General features: G+C 40.0%; 1 protein-coding gene and 1 long non-coding RNA gene across 3 annotated transcripts in view; one reads left to right on the top strand and one right to left on the bottom strand.

The window, feature by feature from the left end:
• The window catches only part of SPART (spartin), a 29,537-nt gene extending 28,652 nt beyond the window's left edge, over positions 1 to 885 (bottom strand). The window contains exon 1 of one of the 2 annotated variants that reach the window (XM_065901737.1): positions 552 to 885. The gene's annotated coding sequence lies outside the window, so the exon portion shown is untranslated. The remainder of the gene's footprint in view (positions 1 to 551) is intronic. The other variant, XM_065901734.1, reaches the window with a different exon arrangement.
• Positions 886 to 1,000: 115 nt separating this feature from the next.
• On the top strand, positions 1,001 to 8,758 carry LOC136144211 (uncharacterized). The gene is made up of 3 exons (XR_010658501.1): positions 1,001 to 1,151; positions 5,652 to 5,717; positions 8,524 to 8,758. It is a non-coding gene; the product is annotated as an uncharacterized lncRNA (long non-coding RNA).
• The last annotated feature ends 4,034 nt before the right edge of the window (positions 8,759 to 12,792 follow it).

Below are 12,792 nucleotides of genomic sequence, written 5' to 3'. Positions count from 1 at the left end.
AGAGAAACTAAGTCGGAGGGATCTTCTGCAGTGTTCAGTGCCCCCCGCCCCCCCAAAACACGAACAACTGTTTTCGAAGGAGTAAAATCGCGAGCTACCCACCCCCATGTGGCTGACTTTCTGAAAGGTTACGGAACTTTCACTAAGCTGTAAGCCCCGGGTGAGGGTGAATAATCGGTAAACAGCGGGGGTGGGACGGCCAGAATGGTCCACAGATGCTCCGGGAGGAGCGCCAGGGAGGAGGCCAGGCGGCGCCCTCCAGCCCAACAGTAAATAGGGAGGGGACTTAGCGAGTTCCAAGGTTCCGTAGATACACGAGATGAAGGTTAACTAAGAACAACTTCTCAAACGAAACCCTCCCGAAACCGCTCCCTTCCACGAAAGTTCCATCTCTGAGACCTGGATGGGGGCCCGAGGCCTTCTCGGCCCTTCCCGCCCGGCCAGCCTGCCTTGGGCCCGGGTCGCTGACGCCACCCGCCCGCCTGAGGGGGGTTTGGGGGAGGGGGTCCGCGCAGGGGCGACTCCTTCCCTCCCTCCGGCCGCCGCCCCACCTGTGCCTGCCAGACCGCCGGGCCCTTCGGCTGCTGCGCAGAGTCCGCTCCCTCAGACGCGGTGCCGTCGCCGCTGCCGCCGCCGGCCCCCAGCGCTCCGCGCAGACCGGCCCGCGGGTCCCAGAGCCCCGCACGCGCGCGCCCGCCCGCCGGGGCTGACAAAGCCTGAGGAGGCGCGCGCTGCGGAGCGCACCACGTCACGCGGCCGCGCCGCCCCGCCCGCCAGCGCGGCTCCCGCGTGACCCGAGCGCGCGGCCCCCGCAGCTCGGCCCTCACGTGACGCCCACGCGGGCCCGCCGCCTCGCGGACTCGTCCCCCACTTTCCCAGCCTCAGTTTTGTCCGCTCAGACCTTCTGAATGGCCTCTGGGGCGACGTCCGTCCACTTGGAACGTCTGAGTCACCGTAAAACTCTAGGGGGAGAAAAACATAAAGGGCCGAAGGCCTGTGCTGAACCACTTGAGCCAGCGACTCGGCGCGGACTCCCCAGCTGGGGTCTCCCGGCCACGTTGACGGTCCGGCGCTTGCGCAGTCTCTTACTCTCGTGCGGACCCCGGGCCGCGGAAGGGAGTGGTCCAGAGCGGTGGGCGATGAGGTTGATGGTTAGTGGGAGCTGTGTGTGCTTGAAGTTTGTAGCAACAGCATGGTTTAAAAACAAAAAGTTAAGTTCTTGACGCCTAAGGTTAAATAGCAAATGTGCTCATTCCATTTATGATTATGGAACGTCAAAAAGGGAAAATCAAAGTAAACATATGCTTCTTTAAAAGTTCTTTAAAGTTAATAAGATAGTTTCGGTGCGTGTACAGGGAATGTTGCCTGATTTTCCAGTTCTGCAAGGATCAAGCCAGTGCAGCCACCCCTGACCCCGCATATGAGCCCTGAGGCGAGTTTAGGATGGAGAAAAAACACAACAGGTCTGTGCTTTGGTCCTAGATAGTGAAGATGCCTATCTAAAGATTAATGAACCCAGACTCTTGCATCTTCTGATACAGAGAAAGGGACTGAGAGCATGAACTTTAGATAATCTGTTCTTTGTGATTAGCAGTAATCTTTTGAAGTTCCACTTTTTTCCCCCTTAAGGGGAAAACACTTCACAAAACTACATATTCTGGTTTCTCTCTGATTCTTCAGAGCAGTTCTTCAAAATTACCTAAGACGCTGTCTCCAGGGCAGTAGTCTTTAGTAATAGCCTGGTTTAAGCTTACTCTTGAAACTTAGATTGTATGTTTTTCTTCAGTCTGCAAATGGCAGATTTTAGTCTTGAATAGACTTGCCTTAAAAAACTATATACATATGTATAAAGTGCCCTGAGCTCTTAAGACTAGCTAAGTGACTTGTTTGAGAATGGCAGTGACTTAATTCCAGATGAATTGTTATTCCGTTCAGTCAAAATTGGGCTTCCCTTGTGGCTCAGCCGGTGAAGAACCGCCTGCCAATGTGGAAGACCTGGGTTCGATCCCTGGATTGGGAAGATCCCCTGGAGAAGGGAAAGGCTACCCACTCCAGTATTCTGGTCTGGTGAATTCCATGGACTATAGAGTCCATGGGATCGCAAAGAATTGGACACCACTGAGCAATTTTCACTTTCAGTCAAAATTAATGATGGGAAATGCTGGATGTCTATTGGGGGAGGCTTTTAAGTTTAAAATTTGGTAGTTCCATTTGGTATATTAATAGTTCTCTGAAATCTCAGAAAGATAACAGCCATCCATCCCAAAAAGAAAAACCTACTGGGGGAGGGGATGGTATACATTAATACAGTGGTTTTAAATGATTTTTCTCATACACCTTAAAAAGAAGTCTGAAAAACTGTGACTATGTACCTTCTGCCTCATTTTTCATTGAGCACCAAAAATTTTCATCTCACTTAAAGAGTTGTAAAGGATACAAATTGTTTTCTAGTAAGTTGACATTCTAAAATAAGAGATACATAACTTTTAATTGTAGCCAGTAGAGCCTAAATACCAGATAGTTTTATATCATCATCAATTTTTAAAACTATATTAACAAGCATTTCTTTAATAGGGGAAAATGTTATACCATTCCTTTTCTTCTTTTTGTTTATTTATTTATTTAGCTGCACCAGGTCTTAGCTGTAGATCCTGTAGATCTCAGACAGGATCTTTTGTTGTGGCATGTGGGATCTAATTCCCTGACCAGAGATCAAACCCATTCCCCCTGATTTGGGAGCATAGAGAGTTAGCCACTGAACCACTAGGGAAATCCCCATTCCTTTTTGCCTTAAACTCATGTTTCCATATCACTTGTTGAAATTTTACCCTGATATTTATTCTAGTTATCCCCAAAATATAAGCAATAAAAAGAGAAAAAAAGGTAAATTGTATGTCATCAAAATTAAAACAATTTGCTCTTCAAAAGACACCATCAAGAAACTAAAAGTACAACCTACAGACTGAGAATATATTTTCAAATCATCATATTTTACTTGTATTTCAAACACATGAAAGTTATCAACAACCTAAGTTATAAAATTTTAAGTGGGCAAAAGATTTGAATAGGTATTTCTCCAAAGATATACAAATGTCCATGAAAAGATTCTCAATGTCATTAGTCTTTCAGGAAGTGCAAGTCAAAAACATAATGAGATGCTGTTACTTACTCACTAGAATGGTTGTAATAAAAAGACAATAACTAGTAATAAAAAGACACTAACTAGTGTCCTACAATGGAGAAGGCAATACTATTAGGTATTAGGTACCAATGGCAATGATGCTCCCACTCCAGTACTCTTGCGTGGAAATCCCACGGACAGAGGAGCCTGGTAGGCTGCAATCCATGGGGTCACGGAGAGACTGGACACGACTGAGCGACTTCACTTTCACTTTTCACTTTCATGCATTGGAGAAGGAAATGCAACCCACTCCAGTGTTCTTGCCTGGAGAATCCCAGGGACGGGGGAGCCTGGTGGGCTGCCGTCTATGGGGTCGCACAGAGTCAGACACGACTGAAGTGGCTTAGCAGCTTAGCAGTGTCCTACAAAAATGTGGAGAAATTCAAACCTCATGCATTACTAGTAGCAATGTTAAATGATGCATTTTTTGAAAAAGTTTGTTTCTTAAAAGGTTATGCATAGACTTACCATTACTATATGACCTAGAAACTCCTCTTATAGGTGAGATTCTATAGACATATGTTTTAATTTTACTTGGTTCAAAATATTGGGATATGTTCATTGGAAGGACTGATGCTGAAGCTGAAACTCCAATACTTTGGCCACCTCATGCGAAGAGTTGACTCATTGGAAAAGACCCTGATGCTGGGAGGGATTGGGGGCAGGAGAAGAAGGGGATGACAGAGGATGAGATGGCTGGATGGCATCACCGACTCGATGGGCATGAGTTTGAGTAAACTCCAGGAGTTGGTGACGGACAGGGAGGCCTGGTGTGCTGCGATTCATGGGGTCACAAAGAGTCGGACACAACTGAGCAACTGAACTGAACTGATGTTTTCATTTTACTTGGTTCAAAATTCTGGGAGATGGTCCTGTTATAAAACTCTTTCCACACCTATATATTTATTAATAGTGTGTTTAGGTGGCTAGAGTTTCTGTTTTCATATCTATAAATATTAAAAGTGAAATATGTTGAATTCTGTCTTGTTCTGGAAATAGTTTACATATAATACAAACAATAATATAAATACTTGTACACATATACAAAGTGCACAAGAGGACTTGACAGAACTGTTCATAGCAACCTTATTTAAAACAGCCAAAAAGAGAAAACAACCCAAACGTCAATCAACCAATGAATTGATCTTTGAAAATGCAATATAGCACTACAATGAAATACTATTCTATTCCCAAAGTTACCACAAAATGGATGACCCTCAAAAACATTATGCTCAGTGAAAGAAGCCAGACATGAACATAAATTTCTTTTTCAATGATTTTTCTTTGAAGGGCAAATATAAAGAGGCAGAAAGTAGATTACTGGTTGCCGAGGGCTGGGCTTGGTAATGGAATTGACTGTAAAACAGGAGGTTTTTCCTTTAGGGTGATGAAGATGTTCTAAAATTAGATTGTGATGAGGGTTGTACAGCTCTGCAAGTACAATGAAATTCACTTGAATTGCATATTTAAAATGAGTGAATTTTATGATATTTAAATTATATTTGAAACAGTTTAAAAATATCTCCTGGGGAATTCCCTGGTGATCCAGTGGTTAGGACTTCACATTCTCACTGCCAAGGGCTTGGGGTCAGTGCCTGGTTGGGGAACTAAGATTCCACAAGCTGCAAAGTGCAGCCAGGAAAAAAATAACAACTCCTTGATTGACTATTATAATTATTTATATTATATGTATTATACATTTGGATAAACATTTATTGAACAAAGAGAATATATTTATTGGAAATATACCCTGATAAGGTGATAGAGACTTCTTCAATTAATCCATATATTTGTGGATGACTATTATTTATTTTCAAAATGGGACAGGATTTAGCATCAATTCTATCCTAATTTTAATATTTAAAAATGTAAAGCTTGAGAAACTGCCTGCATAAACAAAATAAAATTAACAGAAGGAATTTTATAACAGCATTGTCATTCAGTTCTTTAAACTATCAAATCTTATGCCGCATATCATTATGATACATCATGTAAATTTGTATTTTACTCCAATGGATCCTTATTCCATTTTTTTAAATTAAAAAACTGAGAATCACTTGACAGCCAAAATATCTGTCACCAAGTTATAATAGTTATTTGCCTCCTCAGTTTCTGGGAAGAACACCAAAAAGACTTCATTAACATTGACCATCTGGTACCATTGAGGTCCCAGTATCCTTAGTAATGCCACATTCAAGGGACTGCTGAATACCTCTAGTGGTGGCTGGGCACACTCACTCAGAACTCAGCTTCAGCAACAGGTAACAGGCAGGAGGAATGCTGGTGCCCCTGGCCCTCCTAGCAGAGAGCCCTCCCACTCCCAGGTGTGGGGAGAGGGAGCCCACACCTAGCAGTGGTGTGGGAAGCACTGCTAGGTCTGGGAAGTGGGAGCACAGAGGGCCGGAGGGCAGAGGAAGGGACAGAGTGGGTCTTGATTTAAATAACACAAACTCTGTTCTTGCGATTTCAGATCTTTTGGGGGAGTGGTGTGCGCAGTGCCTTATGCTGTTAAGGCAGAATTGACACTCTCAATAAGGTGGGTTTTAATTGCCTTACTGAAAATCCACAAAAACTAAACTCATATTAAAGTTTTCCTCTCTGTGTTTTATCCTGTATAACTTGATTTTGTAGCCCTTTAAACATTACCACTCTATTTTAAGTGATCACCATAATGTGGGTTATTTGGTTAACTATTAAGGTCCTTTGTTTGCACAGGCTATTTGCACAGCCTTCTTCCAAGGCAGCACTTGAAATGTGCTCACCTGTATGTTTTACTAAAATTTGCAGAAAGAAAAAAGATTTTAGTCACAATCAGTTGAGATCACTGACTCTTTACACTTGACTTCCCTTCCTGTCCTTGGTATTTACATGACTGCAGCACGTTTGAGATCTAGGGCTTCCCTGGTAGCTCAGAATCTACCCACAATTTAGGAGACCTGGGTTTGATCCATGGGTGCCTGGAGAAGGGAATAGCTATCTACTCCAGTACTCTTGCCTGGAGAATTCCATGAACTGGTGGGCTACAGTCAATGAGGTCTCAAAGGGTTGGACACAACTGAGCAACTTTCACTTTCAAGGAGAAGTGGAGTTGGTTGTCGTTGTTGTTCAGTCACTCAGTCGTGTCCGACTCTTTGCGACCCCAAGGACAGCAGCACACCAGACTTCCCTGTCCTCCATCATCTCCCAGAGCTTGCTCAAACTCATGTCTATTGAGTTGGTGATGCCATCCAACCATCTTATCCTCTGCTGTTCCCTTCTCCTCCTGCCTTCAACCTTCCCCAGCATCAGGGTCTTTGCTAATGAGTTGGTTCTTCCCATCAGGTGGACAAAGTATTGGAGTTTCAGCTTCAGCATCAGTCCTTCCAATGACTATTCAGGACTGATTTCCTTTAGGATGGACTGACTTGATCTCTTTGCAGTTCAAGGGACTTTCAAGAGTCTTTTCCAACACCACAGTTCAAAAGCATCAATTCTTTGGTGCTCTACATTTTTTATGGTCCAATTCTCACATCCATACATGACTACTAGAAAAACCATACCTTTGACTAGACGGACCTTTGTTGGCAAACTAATGTCTCTGCTTTTTAATATGCTGTCTAGGTTGGGCATAACTTTTCTTCCAAGGAGCAAGTGTCTTAATTTCATGGCTGCAGTCACCATCTACAGTGATTTTGGAGCCCAAGATAATAAAGTCTCTCATTGTTTCCACTGTTTTCCCATATATTTGCCATGAAGTGACGGGACTTGATGCCATGATCTTAGTTTTCTGAATGTTGAGTTTTAAGCCCTCTCCTCTTTCACTTTCATCAAGAGGCTCTTTAGTTCCTCTTTGTTTTCTGCCATAAGGGTGGTGTCATCAGCATATCTGAGGTTATTGCTATTTCTCCTGGCAATCTTGATTCCAGCTTCTGCTTCATCCAGCCCAGCATTTCTCATGATGTACTCTGCATATAAGTTAAATAAGCAGGGTGACAATATACAGCCTTGACATATTCCTTTCCAACTTGGAACCAGTCTGTTGTTTCATGTCCAGTTCTAACTGTTGCTTCTTGATCTGCATACAGGTTTCACAGGAGGCAGTTAAGGTGGTCTGGTATTCCCATCTCTTTAAGAATTTTCCACACTTTGTTGTGATCCACACAATCAAAGGCTTTAGCACTGTCAATGTTGTGCATTTAATTATGAGATACGTTTATAGTTGCTTCTGTGTGTGATTGTGTTATTGCTAGCCATCCTATTGTAGCACCGACTTCCAAGAAAATTCCTATTCTGCTGGCTTATCTGTTGCCATTTAACATGAAGATGACAGCTAAGGGTCATATTGCCCTATGAACATGTCCTACAGTACACAGCATCAAAAGACTGATGGAAGAGAAACAACATTTGAAATATATGGGGCTGGAAGCAAATCTATTTCAAATGATTCCAGTCATCAGACATAAAAGGATGCCTGCATGGGTGTGTGCTCAGTCATGTCCGACTGCTACATCATGGACCATAGCCCACCAGGCTTCTCTATCCATGGAATTTTCCAGGCAAGATTACTGGAGTGGGTTGCATTTCCTTCTCTAGAGGATCTTTAGTTGGTTTCTTTAGCAAATACATAAATATCTTTTTAAAAGAACCTATTAACTAAACTATGGAAAACAATTCTTTTAACATTTCTTACTAACCTGATTTGGGTTTGTTCTGATCAAGTTGATACTTTTTATATTATAGAGAGGTTAATGACATGCTCAGTAAAGTGCCTTATTTTCTTTATATTTATATGTATAAATATATGTCTCTGTTAAAAAGCAGAGACGTTGCTTTACCCTCAAAGGTCCATATAGTCAAAGCTATGGTTTTTCCATGGACAGAGGAGCCTGGTGGCCTACCTAGGGTCCATAGGGTCACAAAGAATCGGACAGGACTGAAGCTACTGAGCAAGTACACACAAGTTCCTAAGGACGCAGGCAGATAAGAGACAAATAAATGAAAGAATACTCATAGCATTTTGTAATACTGTTACTAGATTAGAAATGAGCAGAGATTGGCAGCAAGTGGAGTGAAGAATGAGAAGCAGTGCACATTCAGAAGAGAGGAGAAAGCAAGCAACCTAGTAGACTGACAAAAACTCAAAAGAAAAAAATTTACCCATATTGCATTTGATTCTGTTTTGATTTGTGATTAAGAAACCTAAATTTCCTGAATCTTTAGTGTAGTTTGCAAAAAAAAAAAAAAAAAGAAAGAAAGAAAAAAAAGAAAAGAAATGCATTGTGTTTTGTTTTTGTTTAATTTGAACTAAAAATTTTGGGAAATTTCTCTAAAATTTCAATATCCATCTTGCTTACATTCTCCAGAACAAGACAAATATACAATTGATGCTGAACAGAACTAAACTAGGGAAGGCATAATCTCAGAAACAGAATTGTCCTGTAGACTGTGAATGCCTCGGGAATGTCTGGACATTTGGATGAGAGCATCGGATTTTCTACAAGAGGTGGAGATAGAGGCTCAAAGGAAATGTCAGTGCCTTCAGTCTAAGACCATCAAGGATACATACGAAGTCTAAACTTCTGTTTAAACACTGCTTGTCTTTTTGTAGGAGAAATCTGTGAGTGGAATGTGAAAGAACCCCTTGATAAAACAGTGAAGTTGTTTCATTTTCTGCATAACGAAAATGGTGGTTATATTTAAGTATTCAATGTACAGGTGTAAAGGTTTTCCAAACTTTGTGTAATCGGGGATGACAAGCATAAAGGGAAGAGTGCTGCTTGGCTAGTTACATGTTAGCTCCTTCTCCTCTTGAGAATATCACCTATGGGGAGCTGAGAAGAAAAATGTGTGACGACTCAAAACCGATATAGTTCCATGTATTCTGGCATCTAGTGTTACTGCTAAAAGGCTAGAAAGCTTATCATCTTAGTGATTTTAAAAAAAAAATTGAATTGAATGAGGCTTAAAACTTCTCATTCAGTTCTGAGAATACAAATACAGAAAAAAAAAGAACAGGAAATTAACATGTGATACAGTGTTATTAACTGAAGTACAGAGTTTTGTTTAAATTTCATAAAATGTCATGCTACTGTCCATTATTTGTTTTCATATCTTATTCGAGATTCTGCATTGTATTTAGTTGCATTGAGCATCATGCAACAAATTCTGGTAAATTCTCTTTTCACTTTTTTACTGTTACTATACATTTTTATACTGTTCTAATTTTTCTTATTATGGCTTTTTAGATCCACTCATCATTTAAAAGTGGACATTTAATTTCCAAATGCCTGGCGTTTTTAAATTATCTTTCATATTAATTTTCTCATTTAAATGTTTTCTTTTCTGCAATCACCCCCTCTGTGTTTTTTCAGTCTTCCAACTTTATTGAGACTTTCAATGGCTAAGTCAAAGATCTCTTGGTAAATGTCACATTGCACTTGAGAATATGTAAGATGTTTTCAAATATATTTTGATACTGATTTCTAACATAATTCCACAGTGTTAAAAGAACAGACTCTGACTTTAGTACCTTTAGACCATGCAATTTTTGCACCTTGTTTTATGTCCCTGAATATGTTCTAGTGCCTCCTAGTTTATAGTCTATGGGCACTTGAATAGAATTTGTATCCTACTCTTCTGTGAAAATTGCATAAATCTTAATTATGTTGAATTGGTTTTAAAGAAAAAAAGAAAAATGTGCAATGAGTTACTACTAAAATCCACTGAACACCAGGAATTCATTATTGGACATCCTTGATTGTCTTGGGGGGATTCCCCTTATAGAACAGCTAAGTCTTTTCTGGCAATATTCAGGCAATTTGAATGGAAAGATCTAGATCCAGAAATTCCATCCTCAGCACTTTCATTACTTGGGGCAGCTCCATCCTAGCCTGATTGTCCCCAAAACTGATGTTACAGCAGATGACACAATACTGGACACAGATTTGAATGCATCAGTTCACACAGAGTTCAAAAGAATAGATGCTATTCATGGGGGGAAAAAGTCTGCTATTTTATGAAATTTTGTAAAAATACACCAAGGATTACATTTTACAATTAAAAACTTCAAACAATTCTATCCAGAAATTCTTTCTTTGTTGTTCAATCATATTTATTTCCTGAATAACCTGTGTTTCTTAGTCTTTTTTACATGTTTGAATTTCTAACTGGTGATGTTGCTTTAAAAATAAAGTTTCTTTTCCTAAAGTAATGCAAACTTTAAACAATATTTATCTTCCTATAAGACAGCTGCAATGACTTGGTGTCATAATTAATATGTGAAGATAAGAAATTCAATAAATTTGGATTATTTTTTTTCCCCTACAGTCCCAGTTTGTCTGGAACACTTATTACTACCAACAACCAAGTTATTGGCTTTTTAAAAATCATATTCTGGATAGAAGGTGATCTTGAGGATGCTTATTTCTTTTAAAAGAGCCAGTTCTGCCATCCAAAACATTTCTTTAGTTTAATTTGCATATAGACAAGTCCCTGTGTTGTCAGCTCACAGCATAACTAAGCATCACTGATCTTTATTTAGTCACAAGCCTTGATTGTAACAGCAGGGTGCTTCTTAGGCAGTTCTAAAGTAACAGAAATTAAAAAACTAACAAAATCACGTTTAAACCAGTCCATAGAAAACTGTGTATATATATTAAGCCTACTCTCAGAGTCTATAAATTACCCCATCAGAGTAATTTAAGTAAGAGTTTTTGGAATTTGATTAACTCAGATAAAAACAGTTTCTATTAAATTTTTTGAAAAAATAAAATTGGGGCTATAGTAATAAATATCTTTTTTGTGTAGACCAACTCTATGGAAGGTCCTCTACTGGCCATTTTACCTACTTCATTTATTTCACCCTCTATGAACCAGGAATAAGAAGGCAATTGTCAGATGAAGAAACGGAAGCTCAGAAGATTTATATAATATATTCTAAACCACACAGCAAGTACCTGACAAAGCCAAGATGCCCAAAGATTGTTTTCAGAATTATTTTGTTGAAATCGACATTTTCTGTTACTATATTTCAGTATGAGTAGTTTTCTTATTATATCTTTGAATTCCCCCAAATAGTATGGAATGAGGTTTATTAACATGCAGTAATATGATCAAAATCTCAAGGCTAGTAAGTGGTAGAACTACAATTTAAACTGGAATTTTTGACTTTAAAATGTTAGCATTTCTGGGACCTTCCTGGTGGTCCAGTGGCTAAGACTCTGAGCTCCCAATGCAGGGGGTCCAGGTTTGACCCCTGGTCAAGGAACTAGATCCTGCATGCAACAACTAAGAGTTCTCGTGCCACAACTAAAAGATCCTGCAAGCTGCAACTAAGACCCGGAGCAGCCAAATGAGTAAACTAAAATAAATACATATTTTTTAAAAGTTAGCATTTCCTACTATAAGATAGTGTTTTGTTGGTTATCTAATTCCCAAGGGGTAACATATTTTGGAAGAATCTGAAACATCCTAGTAAAGAAAATTTTACCAAGACTAGAAATTCAGGGGTTTCTTCAATTTAGTTCCAAAAATAAACATAGAATCATGAACTATCAAATGTGCTTGTTTGAATCCTTGCCAGTCTTACCTACTACCTACATAAACATAGGCAATTTAAGCTCAAAGCTTCAGTTCTCACCTATACATAACTGGGATAACAATAACTACTTTGGAGGACTGTCCTGGCCAATAACAAAGATAATGTATGCCACACTCTGTACCCTACAAAGAGGCAGCAGTTTGGAGTGGTTAAGAGCTCACACCCTAAAACCAGCTACCCGAGTTCAACCTCTGAGTCCCCGTGTCAGCTCTGTGATCTTAGGCAAATTTACTTTACCCATCTGCATCACCATTTTCTCACAGGTAAAACGAGGTAATGATAATAACTACTTTATGAGTTACTGTGTGTAAAGTGCTTAGGAAAAAAATTGTTCCATTAAATTAAATGTGCCTGGCATATTGTAAACACTATTTAAGATGTTGTTAAATTTTAAAAATATTTGAACATAATAGATGCTGAATAAATGGTAGCTACTTTACTTGGCAGCTACTTGGGTGATTTTAATATTATATATATATATATATACACACATGTAATACATATATTGTAAAAGGAAATGACAACCCAATCCAGTATTCTTGCCTGGGAAATCCCATGGACAGAGGATCCTGGCAGGCCTACTGTTCATGAGGTCATAAAAGAGTTGGACATGGCCTAGTGACTAAACAACAAAAAATACGTATATAAAGTAAAAACTAAAAGTAACATTTTTGGTCCTTGGACAAAATTATTTTATTGCCATTAAAGGAATATGTGAAACTAAATCAGCAGTCCCAGAATGATTAGTCTTATATCTACCCTAATAAGGAGATCCAACCAGTCAATCCTAAAGGACATCAGTCCTGAATATTCGTTGGAAGGACTGATGCTGAAGCTGAAGCTCCAGTACTATGACCACCTGTTGTGAAGAACTGACTCATTGGAAAAGACCCTGATGCTGGGAAAGATTGAAGGCAGGAGGAGAAGGGGACAAGGGAGGACGAGATGGTTGGATGGCATCACCGACTCAATGGATATGAGTTTGGGCAAGCTCTGGGAGTTGATGCTGGACAGGAAGCCTGGCGTGCTGCAG

Source organism: Muntiacus reevesi, chromosome 11 (genome assembly GCF_963930625.1).
Source record: "Muntiacus reevesi chromosome 11, mMunRee1.1, whole genome shotgun sequence".
NCBI classification, from domain to species: Eukaryota; Metazoa; Chordata; class Mammalia; order Artiodactyla; family Cervidae; genus Muntiacus; species Muntiacus reevesi.
This window is presented reverse-complemented; position numbering and strand designations above follow the sequence as displayed.